The following is a 17205-nucleotide window of genomic DNA, read 5'->3' on the forward strand; positions in this document are numbered from 1 at the left end:
AGAATGTCCAATTCAGATGTTGAGGAACTGAGATTTTGTACAGTTTTTTCAAGAGTCTCATAATCAATCAAACAAAATTCTGACATTGTGTTGAAATTGTCTGTCTGTGTCACTGGTGATTGCAGCTTTTCAGTTATTTGCAACTGAGATGTATTATGAGCAATATTCTGCCGCATTTTATCAATTTTACCTTTGAAGAAGGATGCAAACTCATTGCATTTATTAACTGAGAGAAGTTCAGGTGCTAATTGTGGTGGGGGATTAGTTAGCTTCTCTACTGTTGAAAATAGCACACGGGCATTGTACATATTCCTGTTGATGATGTTGGAGAAGAAAGACTGTCTTGCTTTACCAATTTCATAATTATATTTACAAAGCATCTCTTTAGGGATTTGATAATAGATGTGAAGTTTAGATTTGCACCATTTTCTTTCAGTCTTCCTACATTCTCTCTTTAGCAGTTTAACAGCTGGGTATTGTACAAGAAGATCAGCAAAGCTTTACTTATCAGTCAGAATACTGTAGCAAAAGTGGTACAAAAATTTAAGAAAGATGGAACTGCAACCATCTCACAGAGACGTCCACGTTGTCCACAGATGTTAACACCTCAACAGGAGCGTCTTCTGATGAGAAGGGTTGAAGAAAATCGGCATGCAAGTTCACTGCAGTTATCTAAAGAAGTAGAAAGCCAAACTGGGGTGACTATTTCCCGTGACACAATACGGTGTACACTGCAGAGGAATGGCATGCATGGATGCCGTCCACGAAAGAAGCCTCTCCTAAAGCCCAGGCACAAAAAAGCCCACCTAGAGTTTGCCAGGGCCCGTGCTGACAAAGATGAAGACTACTGGGACTCTATACTCTGGAGTGATGAGACCAAGATAAATGTTTTTGGAACTGATGGCTTCAAAACTGTATGGCGTCGCAAAGGTGAGGAATACAAAGAAAAATGCATGGTGCCTACAGTGAAACATGGTGGTGGCAGTGTCCTTATGTGGGGCTGCATGAGTGCTGCTGGTGTCGGGGAGCTGCATTTCATTGATGGCATCATAAATTCACAGATGTATTGCTCTATACTGAAAGAGAAGATGCTACCATCACTCCGTGCCCTTGGTCGTCGTACACTTTTCCAACATGACTAAACACACATCTAAGGCCACTGTTGGATTTCTGAAGAAGAACAGGGTGAAAGTGATTCAGTGGCCAAGTATGTCTCCTGATCTGAACCCAATCGAACACCTATGGGGAATTCTGAAGAGACAAGTTGAGCATCACTCTCCATCCAGCATCCAGTCACTAAAAGAGGTCGTTGTTGAAGAATGGAAAAAGATTGATGTTGCAAAATGTCGCCAACTTGTTCATTCCATGCCTAGAAGACTTGGTGCTGTCATTAAAAATCATGGAGGCCATACAAAGTACTAGATATAGTAGTTTTGTTGTGGGGTGTACTCATTTTTGCACCACCCTAATTTGAGTAAAACTGAAAAAATGTGTCATCTAAGTTATATTATTAACCTTACTTTCACGTTATAAGTTAAACAGATGTTATATTAAACAACAGTGTTATCACGGACAATGTCAGGGTATCACCAGGTCAGTCAGTTGCCCTCATTAGGACAAGAGTAGGGAGGATAGTGAAGCCAGTTAACAGGTTAATTCAAAACATGACTCAGAAAAACAAGCAAGCAGGCACTTTAGTCTGTGAGGTTGCCAAGACTTTATTCATGTAGGTTGTTAGGTCACAGAAATGGTTTCAGTGTAGGGAATGTGTTGTCAAGATGTTTTCAGTGTGACCAAATACATACAAGATAACAGTTATTCAGTCATCAGTGTGAGGTCGTGTATAAGGCACTTTCTTTAGCAAGTGGAGATTAGGAGTCTGGCCAGCTTCTTTGTTTCACTTTCCCTTTTGGTTGGGAGACATTTGTGTCACATGTAGAAATGTGCTGTATGTGAAATTAGTGGTTCAGGTTACCCGTTGGTCATCTATTGTACTGTTTTGAGAAGTTCGGGGGGGAGTATATAGCTGAGTAAATATTTTATGTAAAAATATTTTGCTAAGCGGTGGCACGGTGGTGTAGTGGTTAGCGCTGTTGCCTCACAGCAAGAAGGTCCTGGGTTTGAGCCCCGTGGCTGGCGAGGGCCTTTCTGTGTGGAGTTTGCATGTTCTCCCCGTGTCCGCGTGGGTTTCCTCCGGGTACTCCGGTTTCCCCCACAGTCCAAAGACATGCAGGTTAGGTTAACTGGTGACTCTAAATTGACCGTAGGTGTGAATGTGAGTGTGAATGGTTGTCTGTGTCTATGTGTCAGCCCTGTGATGACCTGGCGACTTGTCCAGGGTGTACCCCGCCTTTCGCCCGTAGTCAGCTGGGATAGACTCCAGCTTGCCTGTGACCCTGTAGAACAGGATAAAGTGGCTAGAGATAATGAGATGAGATGAATATTTTGCTATTTCATTTTGGTGAACATTCTCAAAACTTGCTACTTCTGTTCTCTGTCTAAAACAGTCATGGGGCTGTTTCTGTGCATCTTTGACCTATATTGAGAGCCATTTTGTAAATAAGTTATTTAGTTCCGCATTACCTGTTGTAGTGGGCGGGGCTTTAATTGATGTGACGCACAGAGGACCATGTATGAGGAAGCTGCACATTCCTGGGGAAAAAAAGGGAACAGCTTCTGTACTGGTAAGACACGTTGTGATGCTCTCTCCCATTGTTTTCAGCTAGCAAGAGTAAAAGTTGCTAAACCTGGTTTAAACTGCAAAAAAACCTAGCGTGAATTTATTGTGAGCATGTATATGACTTTTACAGTTGGTTTTGGTTGTTAAAAGAGACACTAAACTATGTTAACCCTTTGATGCAAAACATATGCACACCCCTTCTATTGCACAACATGGGTCAAAAATGACCCGCATTCATTTTCCAGGTTATTTCATGCTGACTGAGTTTTTCTTTGCTCTCTCTTTTGAAATCAGTTTATTTTATGATTGAATATTCCAAGTATTCTTTAAAGGATATGGGACATGGATTTTTACCTGGGCATAATTATGTATAAAGGACATAAGAAATGCCATCTAAATCACTGCAGGGCGTCAAAAACGTGAAAATCATCACATTATTCAAGTTTTTTTATACATCAGCGTAAAACAAGGATTCGTTAATGAGCTAGGTGGTCACGTGACCCATGACGCAACAAAAACTTTGCAAGGAGCCAGCGCTTGGGAATCTAATGTAAACAGGTTACCGAAATGGACACCATCGACAGTGATATTCCCGATGTTTCACAGAGATGTGAAGTTAGACCCTATCAATTCGAACCGATAGCTGGAAATTCACATGAACATAGATCTTGTCTTTACTCTGACGGGTCAGATGATTCTGAGAGTGAGAGTTCATTCAATCCCCATGAAACTGAAAGCAGTCAGCTCGATAACACTTCCTGGTAAGTTAAAAACAATTCTGCTCAAAGGCTAATGATCTGTTGAAAGAAGTATTATTTTTGTATCATACATTGAAAGTTCATCATAGATCTAGCTAAAGTCCGTTGCAAGCTAGTTTTTTTTTTTGCTGATATTTTTCGAGATTGATTGAGATACAATGCTTCCAGAGTCCGAGATGAAAACATTCAAAATGGCGAAACGACTCAGAATTATGATAATCAATAATTGATGCACCCAAAATTATAATACTAATCCTTATATCGGCTTTCAGTCGCTTAGCGCAGAGGTCTTCAACAGGGGGGTCGCGAAATCGCACCGGATCACTCATATCAACAAAAATATTCCTGCCCTGTCCCCTGGCCTCCGTGCAGGGATGCAAACAGCGTGCCTTTCGGCGGATGCCGCCTTTTTCACGGCTGAATCGCGCAGATCCGATTTAAAAAAAAAAAAAGCGATATTAATTCATGAAACATGAAGTATAAGGATGAGAAAAAAACAGTTTAAATTGGGAAGCTGCGCACATTTGTGCAGCCTGGCGCAAATGTGCGCAGCTTCCCGATTTAAACTGTTTTTTTTTTCTCATCCTTATACTTCCTGTTTCATGAATTAATATCGCTCAGTACCTGAGTATTAATGTTGAAAGAATCCTCAGTGAAATGGTCCGAACACAGTTTGTGGGAAACAGTAGGTGCAAAGTTTTTTCAACAGGTGTTCTGTAAAGTTATCCTACCTCTTGGATTTGTCCTACCAAGCCTACTGCGCATGCGCGAAGCCTACTGCACATGCGCAAGTGAGCCCACACTTTCCTCAGCTTTGGGTCCTTGGGGAATGCAAAAAAACTTACTCCAGGGCATTTCCCATTGGAATTATTGCAACCATAAGCAGCACAATACACCATGATGTCCAATGTACTTTAAAGACTATAAAAACAATTTTCTTGTCATCCACTTCTCCATTCATCTACCCGCTTGTGCTGTGCCCGAAAGTTTTTGTTACGTATGATCACGTGACAGCGGCTCTTCCGGTTGCAAAAAATGCATATCGGAAGTCGAGCAGAAATGCCATATAATCATCATGAATATAACGATTTTGCTGAATTTAATAGATGATTTTGTGTTTGTTGATGCAATTAATTCATATTTTTAATGGAAAGAAACTGATATAGCGTGCTTTTATGTTTCATGTCCCATATCCTTTAAATATATTGTTTTTAATTACCACAAATCATTAATTTAATTTTTTCTTTCCTACTTTATGAACAAAAATACTTTTTATATTACTACACATGGGTCATCCAAGTCAGAGCATTTTTTAAGGATTTTCCACTAGGAGACCAACTGGTCTGGGCAATACAATCACAGGCCCCAGAGTCCATGCGGCTGCACCGCTGCAGCATATTCTGTGATGCAAATTGCCACATTACGAATCCTCGTTTCAGCCAGCATAATATCAACATAGTTAATGCAGTGCCAAGTTACCATAACTTCATCATAAGTATGGTAAAATACTAAAATTACACTATGAGTTTAAATTATTGTTTTATCAACTTTCATAATATTATGTATTTTAAGAAACAGTGAAAAATAAGAAATAAGAAAATCTTCAATTGTATTGCTCAATGTGAAACATAGTATCAAATAACTGTATATTTAGTCTATAATTTGGAAATTGGAACAGTCTTGACAACCCAACTTCAATATTTCTTAAACATTCCAATCCAAAGAAAACAGTCTTATGAATTTGGACCAGCAATTCAAGCATCTCCCATAATCCCATTTCAGTTTTACCTTTCAGCATCAATCTAACATAACTTGGTTTAAAATTTGGTCTCCCAGTGAAGCTGGTTTGGCATTGACTAGGAGACCAAATCTGGCCACTGGGAGACCATTTGGTCTCCCAGTAACTATGTTAAAAAATGCTCTGAAAGTGTGATTTAAAATTAAATGTCAATACTATAATAATAATTTGTTTCATGTAATTACTTTAGAAGTGAATGGGGCCAGTTATTTATTTATTAACTATGTAGTTAGCTAAGCCAATGACAATAAAATTAGCTAACTAAAGTAAATATGTCAACAGCTAGGTAGCTAATACAACCCCGATTCCAAAAAAGTTGGGACAAAGTACAAATTGTAAATAAAAACGGAATGCAATAATTTACAAATCTCAAAAACTGATATTGTATTCACAATAGAACACAGACAACATATCAAATGTCGAAAGTGAGACATTTTGAAATTTCATGCCAAATATTGGCTCATTTGAAATTTCATGACAGCAACACATCTCAAAAAAGTTGGGACAGGGGCAATAAGAGGTTGGAAAAGTTAAAGGTACAAAAAAGAAACAGCTGGAGGACCAAATTGCAACTCATTAGGTCAATTGGCAATAGGTCATTAACATGACTGGGTATAAAAAGAGCATCTTGGAGTGGCAGCAGCTCTCAGAAGTAAAGATGGGAAGAGGATCACCAATCCCCCTAATTCTGCGCTGACAAATAGTGGAGCAATATCAGAAAGGAGTTCGACAGTGTAAAATTGCAAAGAGTTTGAACATATCATCATCTACAGTGCATAATATCATCAAAAAATTCAGAGAATCTGGTGCGTAAGGGTCAAGGCCGGAAAACCATACTGGGTGCCCGTGATCTTCGGGCCCTTAGACAGCACTGCATCACATACAGGCATGCTTCTGTATTGGAAATCACAAAATGGGCTCAGGAATATTTCCAGAGAACATTATCTGTGAACACAATTCACCGTGCCATCCGCCGTTGCCAGCTAAAACTCTATAGTTCAAAGAAGAAGCTGTATTTAAATCTGATCCAGAAGCGCAGACATCTTCTCTGGGCCAAGGCTCATTTAAAATGGACTATGGCAAAGTGGAAAACTGTTCTGTGGTCAGACAAATCAAAATTTGAAGTTCTTTATGGAAATCAGGGATGCTGTGTCATTCGGACTAAAGAGGAGAAGGACGACCCAAGTTGTTATCAGCGCTCAGTTCAGAAGCCTGCATCTCTGATGGTATGGGGTTGCATTAGTGCGTGTGGCATGGGCAGCTTACACATCTGGAAAGACACCATCAATGCTGAAAGATATATCCAGGTTCTAGAGCAACATATGCTCCCATCCAGACGACGTCTCTTTCAGGGAAGACCTTGCATTTTCCAACATGACAATGCCAAACCACATACTGCATCAATTACAGCATCATGGCTGCGTAGAAGAAGGGTCCGGGTACTGAACTGGCCAGGCTGCAGTCCAGATCTTTCACCCATAGAAAATATTTGGCGCATCATAAAACGGAAGATACGACAAAAAAGACCTAAGACAGTTGAGCAACTAGAATCCTACATTAGACAAGAATGGGTTAACATTCCTATCCCTAAACTTGAGCAACGTGTCTCCTCAGTCCCCAGACGTTTACAGACTGTTGTAAAGAGAAAAGGGGATGTCTCACAGTGGTAAACATGGCCTTGTCCCAACTTTTTTGAGATGTGGTATTGTCATGAAATTTAAAATCACCTAATTTTTCTCTTTAAATGATACATTTTATCAGTTTAAACATTTGATATGTCATCTATGTTCTATTCTGAATAAAATATGGAATTTTGAAACTTCCACATCATTGCATTCCATTTTTATTTACAATTTGTACTTTGTCCCAACTTTTTTGGAATCGGGGTTGTAGTAATTACTTGTAACTTTCTGACAAGTAATCTACTCACTCTCAAGGTAATCTAAATATAATCAATTTTTTCTAAGGTAATGTTAGAACAATTGAAAAACATTACTTGCATGTATTAGATGGGCAAAGAGCGCTGTGCTGAGCTGTGAAATGTCTGACACAAGCACAATTCACAGTTCCCACCAAACGCTGTAGTAAATGCATGCGGGTCGTTTCTGACCCATGTGTGTAAACTTGATGTAGAATTACAAAAGCGGTGCTTGTTCATAACTTAAGAAAGGAAAAATAAAAATGATGATTTGTGCGAAACAAAAACAAGATATTTACTGCATATTTGGAAAAGTAAATGACAAAATGAATTTATTTCAAAAGTAGATCATAGAAACACTCAGCCATACATGAAATAACCTGGAAAATGAATGCAGGTCGTTTTTGACCCATGTTGTGCATTAGAAGGGTAGTGATACAAAAAGGGTTTTTATTCAAAAAGTAAGAAAGGAAAAAATAAAATAAGGATGTATGATGATCAAAAACAAGTTAATTGAGGAATACCTTGAATACTGAATGATGGAATTAATTTATTGCAAAGATATAGAAAATAAAAACTCAGCCGGGTCACTTTTGACCCATGTTTTGCATCAAAGGGTTAAAATCGTCGGAGATTTTGGCTCATTGGCATATTGTTTGACTCGCCGCAGGGGAGAGACCGCGCCAGTGCCTGTGTGTGTGACTTATGTGCCCTCTCTTGCTACATTGCAGGTGCGTTATGACGTGTTTGTGTTATTCTAATGTACTCTGTTGCACTTTAAATGAAACTAGGCTGCTTTAAATATGATATGAGCAGTATAAAATGTACTTTTCTCCTGCAAATTTCATTTCTGAGAAATATTTTTTGGTGGATTCAGAAAGTGAAACACAGTGATTCTTCAGTTTAATTTGATGCAATTTATACTTACCCAGTGTTGTTGTAATTCTGTATTTGTTATAACACTATGTTATTCAACACGTTTATGCTGGGGAGAGACCGCGCCAGTGCCTGTGTGTGTGTTTGTGTGTGTGACTTATGTGCCCTCTCTTGCTACATTGCAGAAAATGAAAAGTGCTGATCCTGATTCCTGCCTGAGTGTCTGTCTTCATGTATACCGGCGTCCTTCTCAAGTCTGCTACACTTGCTCAGGGACGTACATTCCCTGGAATTTATTAAAAGTGAGATACTGGATTATTGGCTAAACAATGAAGGCTCAGTGTCAAATTTAGCTGTGGAGTGGAATGCGTTTAAGGCCGTTATTAGACGTCGACTTATTCAACATTATTTGTACCTGAAAAAGAGGTCCATTCAATGTCTCCATGAACTGGAGGTAGATATTAAGAAAATATACACTCTACCCAATCTGACTATTCCACTCTTCTTGAACTAAACAAATTGAAAGTGGAATATAACTCCATATTGCAGAAGAAAGTTGAATATACGTTATTCAGGACCAAACGTAAATATTATGAACAGGGGGAGAGAACAGGGAGATTTCTTGCACAGAGAGCAAAGCAGCAGTACAGCCAATCAATCATACCAGGGTGATGGAGGTGAACTGAAGACAGATGACACAGACATAAATGCTATATTTGCTACGTTTTATCAAAAATCTTTATAAGTCAGACAACCCAAATTCTCAAGATATTAGTTCCTTTTTACGTAGTGTAAAATGCCCAACCTTATCACAGGAGGAACAATATGAAATTGGGGCAGATATTACATTGGAGGAGGTTAAAAAGGCTATACAGGACCTACAAGGTGGCAAATCTCATGGGGAGGATGGCCTCCCGGCCGAATTTTACAAAGTCTTTTCAGATCTTCTTGCCCCAAAGCTACTTAGAGTCTTTAAGTATGCAGTAGAAAGAGGTTCTCTACCAGATAGTATGCAAACTGCTATATTAACTTTGATCCATAAAAAAGACAGGGACCTGCAACAATGCGGCAATTACCGCCCCGTATCACTGATCAATGTCGATGCCAAACTGCTTGCCAAGATTGGAGGTCTTTTTACCAAAACTTATTCACTCAGATCAAGTTGGCTTTATTAAGAATAGAACATCATCTGATAATCTCCGCAGGCTGCTTCATCTCATGTGACAAGCTGGAAACGAGGAGGATATAACTGTTGCTGTCTCACTGGATGCTGAGAAAGCATTTGATAGGGTGGAGTGGGTGTACCTTTTCCAATCATTAGAAAAATTTGGCCTTGGTCCTTCTTTTATTAATTTAGTTAAATTATTATATTACAACCCTAAAGCTTCTGTGGTAACAAATGGCAGGAAGCCTCCCCCTTTTCAGCTGCAGAGAGGGACGAGGCAGGGTTGCCCTTTGTCCCCCTTAATATTTGCCCTAGTGCTTGAACCACTAGCAATTGCTATCAGGCAAAATCACAATATAACCGGTATTAAGGCTGGTGGCAGGGAGCATAAACTGCTCCTGTATGTAGATGGTATATTGTTATTATCCAGGTGCCCATCAACAACTATACCTCACATCCTCACCTTGATTGACTCTTTCTCGGGCGTGTCTGGTTACAAAATAAATTGGTTGAAGTCCGAGGCAATGCCCCATCGAGACTTTGCCCACCCAATATTAGACAGGGATGGCAATTTACATGGCAGCCATCTGGTCTAACATATTTGGGTATAAAACTCACTCCACGGCTGGATAACATTATGACAACTAATCTCCCTTTAATCCAGAAAATAGAGCTTTTACTCCAGAACTGGACCAGATTGGGACTGTCCCTTCTGGGGAAAATTAATATTCTAAAGATGGTAATAGTTCCCAAAATTAATTATATAAGTAATATGTTACCATTAAGTTTACCGCACAATGTACTATTAAAATATAACGAAGCTGTATACAATTTTCTGTGGGGTGGTAAAAAACCATATATAAATCAGACTTTATGCCACTGTGGAGGATGGAGGCCTGGGCCTTCCCCATATAGCTTGGTATCATTATGCTTTCTGTCTCAAACAATTATCAAAACTATATATGCCAGCTGAGCAAGCTCCAATGTGGGTGTCTATAGAGAAGGACCCTCATCCTGTCCAGGCCTTTATCACTCAAACTAGGGATGTGATCCCTTATAACAATCCAGTCCTCAACTTCTCACAGGAGACGTGGCGAACATCACATAAGATCACAGGCTTAAATCCCAATTTTACAAATAAAACATCACTATGGTATAATACAAGCCTCAAGATAGGTAAAAAAAAAAACATTTTACTGGGCTGGATGGGTCAAAGCGGGAATTGTTTATATTGGGGACTTGTTTGATGGAGACCAACTTTTGTCTTTTGAACAACTAAAAGAAAAGTATATGGTCTCAAATAAGGATTTTTGGAAATACTTGCAGTTACGGAGTTGTATTCAGACACGCCTTAGACAACTACCGCTTATATCTAGAACTGAAATACAGGACAGACTAGAACAGGATGGGTACTTCAAAAGGAAAACCTCATGCTTTTATAACTTTGAGGGGTTCTCAAGCACCCAGTTTTGAAGGCCTGAAGAGATGCTGGGAGAAAGATATAGGGGAAGAGATATCTGATGAAACATGGGGGAATGTTATTGGATCATGGTTTAAAGTATCAAGGGAAATACAAACACGTCTGATTAATTATAAAATTATCAGTAGGATTTACTGGACCCCAAGTAAAATGTCATGGTTAGGACTTAGGAACTCTGACCTGTGTTGGAGATGTGATGCGACATGTGGCACCCTCCTACATATGCTGTATTCTTGCCCCATGATAGATCTGCTATGGTCTAAGATTATCTCTTTTATCAATAAAGTGATGTCCTCTACACTGGTACAACAACTGACGCTTTACCTATTTGGAGTGATACAGAAAGGAAGTGGTCTAAATGTACACCAGATCTCATGGTGTAGAATAGCACTTACAGTGGTGCTTGAAGGTTTGTGAACCCTTTAGAATTTTCTATATTTCTGCATAAATGTGACCTAAAACATCATCAGATTTTCACACAAGTCCTAAAAGTAGATAAAGAGAACCCAGTTAAACAAATGAGACAAAAATATTATACTTGGTCATTTATTTATTGAGGAAAATGATCCAATATTACATATCTGTTGGTGGCAAAAGTATGTGAACCTTTGCTTTCAGTATCTGGTGTGAGCCCCTCGTGCAGCAATAACTGCAACTAAATGTTTCCGGTAACTGTTGATCAGTCCTGCACACCGACTTGGAGGAATTTTAGCCCGTTCCTCCGTACAGAACAGCTTCAACTCTGGGATGTTGGTGGGTTTCCTCACATGAACTGCTCGCTTCAGGTCCTTCCACAACATTTCAATTGGATTAAGGTCAGGACTTTGACTTGGCCACTCCAAAACATTCACTTTATTCTTCTTTAACCATTCTTTGGTAGAACGACTTGTGTGCTTTGGGTCGTTGTCTTGCTGCATGGCCTACTTTCTCTTGAGATTCAGTTCATGGACAGATGTCCTGACATTTTCCTTTAGAATTTGCTGGTATAATTCAGAATTCATTGTTCCATCAATGATGGCAAGCCGTCCTGGCCCAGATGCAGCAAAACAGGCCCAAACCATGATACTACCACCACCATGTTTCACAGATGGGAAAAGGTTCTTATGCTGGAATGCAGTGTTTTCCTTTCTCCAAACATAACGCTTCTCATTTAAACCAAAAAGTTCTATTTTGGTCTCATCCATCCACAAAACATTTTTCCAATAGCCTTCTGGCTTTTCCGCGTGATCTTTAGCAAACTGCAGACGAGCAGCAATGTTACCCTGGGGTCCTTTGTGACCTCGCCTACTATTACACACCTTGCTCTTGGAGTGATCTTTGTTGGTTGACCACTCCTGGGGAGGGTAACAATGGTCTTGAATTTCTTCCATTTGTACACAATCTGTCTGACTGTGGATTGGTGGAGTCCAAACTCTTTAGAGATGGTTTTGTCACCTTTTCCAGCCTGATGAGCATCAACAACACTTTTTCTGAGGTCCTCAGAAATCTCCTTTGTTCGTGCCATGATACAGTTCCACAAATATGTGTTGTGAAGATCAGACTTCGATAGATCCCTGTTCTTTAAATAAAACAGGGTGCCCACTCACACCTGATTGTCATCCCATTGATTGAAAACACCTGACTCTAATTTCACCTTCAAATTAACTGCTAATCCTTGACGTTCACATACTTTTGCCACTCACAGATATGTAATATTGGATAATTTTCCACAATAAATAAATGACCAAGTATAATATTTTTGTCTCAATTGTTTAACTGGGTTCTCTTTATCTACTTTTAGGACTTGTGTGAAAATCTGATGATGTTTTAGGTCATATTTATGCAGAAATATAGAAAATTCTAAAGGGTTCACAAACTTTCAAGCACCACTGTAATTATTACTGGATGCAGGATAGTGCTACGTCATTGGAAAACTAAAGGTGGTATTTCGGTAAAGGAGTGGTTTGATGAAATGTCTAAGATTTCCTCCTATTAAAGGTAGAAATGTTCAAAGGTAGAAATGTTCAGAGAGTTTGTTCCAGTAACCTAATCAATATAAAATTAGATCAGACTGACTGTACAGCTGCTGCCAGCACCTTTGATCTAAAGGTGGGGCTATTAAATATTAGATCTCTTACATCTAAAGCGCTAATGGTTAATGAACTCATTACTGATCAGGAGTTTAATGTACTATGTTTAACAGAAACATGGATTAAGCCAAATGAATATATAGCATTAAATGAAGCGAGTCCTCCTGGATACAGTTATATACACCAGCCTCGTCTAACTGGCAGAGGAGGAGGCATCGCGGTTATTTATAATGATTATCTAGGTGTAACACACAAACCTGGTTATAAATTTAATACATTTGAAGTTCTTCATACTCATATAATGTATGTAGCCTCGAAAAATAAGTCTACCCAGTTAATTCCATTGCTTATTATTTACAGGCCCCCGGGGCCATATTCCGAGTTTCTTTCTGAATTTGCAGATTTTATCTCAGATTTGGTTATTTCCTTAGACAAAGCTTTAGTTGTCGGAGATTTTAATATTCACTTCAATAACCCAGAAGACCCTTTAAAAACAGCGTTTGTGTCCATCTTAGATTCAGTCGGGATTAAGCAGAATGTCATAGGACCGACCCATAATGGTGGTCACACCCTTGATCTAATACTAACATTCAGACTAAACGTAGACAATATAGTCATACTTCCACAGTCTGAAGTTATCTCAGATCATTGTCTCATCTCATTCAAAATATGTCTGAGTAATAATATATGCACCTCACCACGCTACTGTATTAAACGTACTTTCACGTCAACTACTGCACAGAGTTTTATAAATGATCTCCCAGAGCTGTCAACTTTGATTGGGTCACTGTCAGCCCCTGCAGAACTTGATCAGGCAACTGAATGCTTAGAGTCAACATTCCGCCATACTTTAGATAATGTAGCTCCTCTAAAAAGGAAAATGGTCAGAGACAAAAAATTAGCACCCTGGTATAATGATGACACTCGCACATTAAAACAGACCACTCGAAAATTGGAACGTAAATGGCGTCAAACAAAATTGGTAGTGTTCAAATTAGCTTGGAAGGAGAGCTTCCTGAAGTATCGAAAAGCTCTTAGTGCTGCGAGATCAACATATTTCTCCTCCCTAATAGAAGATAACAAAAATAATCCTAGATTCCTATTTAATACTGTAGCAAAATTAACCAGGAATAAGTCCACTATCAACACATGCACACCTGCAGTATGTAGTAGCAACGACTTTATGAATTTTTTTAATGACAAAATTGAGAATATCCGACAAAAAATTCAAACTACTAATTTAAGGTTAGACAATGAAAGTGACCTTGTAGTTAACAATATAACTGTATCAGATCATCAGTTAGAATGTTTTACTCCCCTAAAAGAAACTGAATTACTTTCATTAATCTCTACATCAAAAGCCTCAACTTGCGTACTAGATCCCTTACCGACACATCTATTCAAACAGATAATGCCTGGAGTAATTGAACCGCTTCTAAAAATAATAAATTCTTCTCTTATGATTGGCTATGTACCCAAATCCTTTAAACTAGCAGTTATCAAACCCCTGATTAAAAAACCTGACCTTGATCCCTGTCAGCTGTCCAATTATCGGCCAATATCAAACCTCCCCTTTATCTCCAAGATCCTTGAAAAAGCTGTGGCACAGCAGTTATGCTCATATTTACATAGGAATAACATCCATGAAATGTATCAGTCAGGATTTAGACCTCATCATAGCACAGAGACAGCACTGGTTAAAGTAGTAAACGACCTACTGTTGGCGTCTGATCAGAGCTGTGTCTTGCTACTTGTGTTGCTTGACCTTAGTGCAGCATTTGATACCATTGATCATTCCATTCTTCTGGATAGACTAGAAAATGTTGTGGGAGTTAAGGGAATGGCCCTCTCCTGGCTCAGGTCTTATCTAACTGATCGTTATCAGTATGTTGATATAAATGGTGATATTTCTAGACGTACCGAGGTAAAGTTTGGTGTTCCACAAGGTTCTGTCTTGGGTCCACTGCTTTTTTCTCTATATATGTTACCTCTGGGCGATATTATTCGTAAACATTGTATTAGTTTCCACTGTTATGCTGATGACACACAGTTGTATGTCTCTGCAAAACCTGATGAGAGACACCAGCTTAATAAAATTGAGGTATGTGTTAAGGACATTAGACACTGGATGCTTATTAATTTCCTTCTGCTTAACTCTGACAAGACTGAAGTACTTGTGCTAGGACCACATACAGCTAGAAGTAAGTTTTCTGATTACACAGTAACTCTGGATGGCCTTTCTGTTTCTTCACGTGCAGCAGTAAAAGACCTCGGAGTGATTATTGACCCCAGTCTTTCATTCGAAACTCACATTGATAACATCACCTGGATAGCTTTCTTTCATCTCAGAAATATTGCAAAGATAAGAAATTTAATGTCATTGCATGATGCAGAAAAACTAGTCCATGCTTTCGTTACCTCCAGGTTGGATTATTGTAATGCCTTACTGTCTGGATGTTCCAATAAGTGCATAAACAAGCTCCAGTTAGTTCAAAATGCCGCAGCAAGAGTCCTTACTAGAACTAGAAAATATGACCACATCACGCCTGTCTTGTCCACACTGCATTGGCTCCCAATCAAGTTTCGTATTGATTATAAAATACTACTATTGACCTTTAAAGCACTAAATGGTCTCGCACCACAGTACCTGAGTGAACTTCTGCTCCTCTATGACCCGCCACGCCTACTTAGATCAAAAGGTGCAGGCTATCTGCTGGTACCTCGTATAGTGAAGGCTACATCAGGGGGCAGAGCCTTTTCTTACAAAGCCCCACTGTTATGGAACAGCCTTCCAAGTAATGTTCGGGAATCAGACACAGTCTCAGCATTTAAGTCTAGGCTGAAAACATATCTGTTTAGTCAAGCCTTATGAGGTAAAGGAGTAGATCTGGAGGGTCCTCAGACATAGAGTGTTTTGGTAAACTGGGATGTATGGATGCTGTCAGTCCCCACTCGCTTGCTCACTCGAGTTTGTTGACGGTGTAGTGGCTGGCTGCTTTATGTCCCGGGGCTCCCTCATGCCTGTGTTACCTTCTGGCTCTCTCCTTTTAGTTATGCTGTCATAGTTAGTTGCCGGAGTCCCTGCTTGTACTCGGTGCAATATGTATACTGTTCCTACTTATTCAGGTGACATTGGGCATACCTAACCACCTGTGTTTTCTTTCTCTCCCCCCCACCCCAAATCTGTCCCTCTGAGTTACATGGAGTCAACAGGAAATCTTTTGGTGGAGACGGTGGGGACCTCGACTGGCTATCGTAGCCTGCAGGGAATCGGCCGTCAGACATTCTGTCGCATGTCCCAGACCCGGTGAAATGTAACTGAATTGTCTTGGCCAGGCCTAAGGGTCCCATCTGCATCTCATCATTGCTGAGGAGTGTGCTCCCATCACCCAATCAAGCATCCAGCCAGAGCAGGTCATGATATATTTTTTACCATATTAACATGCCATTGTGTGTTATGCCTGATGTAAAGACTCTCGTCTCTGCGAGCCTACCACACAGATTTAATACTTGTCATTTTTAGGGCATACCTAACAACGTGTTTTCTTTCTCTCTCTCTCCCCCCCCCAATCTGTCCCTCTGAGTTACATGTTGATCCTGGGATTGAGATGCTGGCCTCTTCTGCCCCTCGGACCTGCTTGATCCATCCTGGTGCCCTGTGTCTGGTCGGAGTTTTATCGCCCCACTCCTGTGAAGGACGGCCCCATGAGGACAGTTGAGGGTTATACCTGTTAAAACTGTTAATATTATAGTCAGGCTGTCTGTTGTTGCCCAAATGAGGATGGGTTCCCTTTTGAGTCTGGTTCCTCTCGAGGTTTCTTCCTCATGTCGTCTGGGGGAGTTTTTCCTTGCCACCGTCGCCACAGGCTTGCTCATTGGGGATAGATTAGGGATAAAATTAGCTCATGTTTTAAGTCGTTCAAATTCTGTAAAGCTGCTTTGCGACAATGTTTATTGTTAAAAGCGCTGTACAAATAAACTTGATTTGATTAAAGACTGTGCTACAGACTACTAGATAGGGAAGATATTTACATGAATATACGGGGTTCTTATACCAAGGTAACCTGACATAATGAGGAGCTGCACCCTTTCTTTTACCTTTTAACTTGGACTATCAGTCTATATTTACATGCTTGTATATGTTTATATCGCCCTGTCTCTGTTGTACTCCCTCTGTTTTGTTGTCTCTGATTTACATTGTGTTTTGATTTGTGGTATTGTTTCATTTGGTTTTGGTTCATCATGTACGTAAGTAAGTATGTATGTTGTCTTTTTTCCTGCTGAAAATCAATAAAAAAAAAAAGAGAAGGTGGGTCATGCAGCAAGACAACGACCATAAGCACACAAGTCGTTCTACCAAAGAATGGTTAAAGAAGAATAAAAATTAATGTTTTGGAGTGGCCAAGTCAAAGTCTTGACATTGAATCCAATCGAAATATTGTAGAAGCACCTGAAGCGAGC

Source organism: Neoarius graeffei, chromosome 20, assembly GCF_027579695.1.
Source record: "Neoarius graeffei isolate fNeoGra1 chromosome 20, fNeoGra1.pri, whole genome shotgun sequence".
Classification (NCBI taxonomy): Eukaryota; Metazoa; Chordata; class Actinopteri; order Siluriformes; family Ariidae; genus Neoarius; species Neoarius graeffei.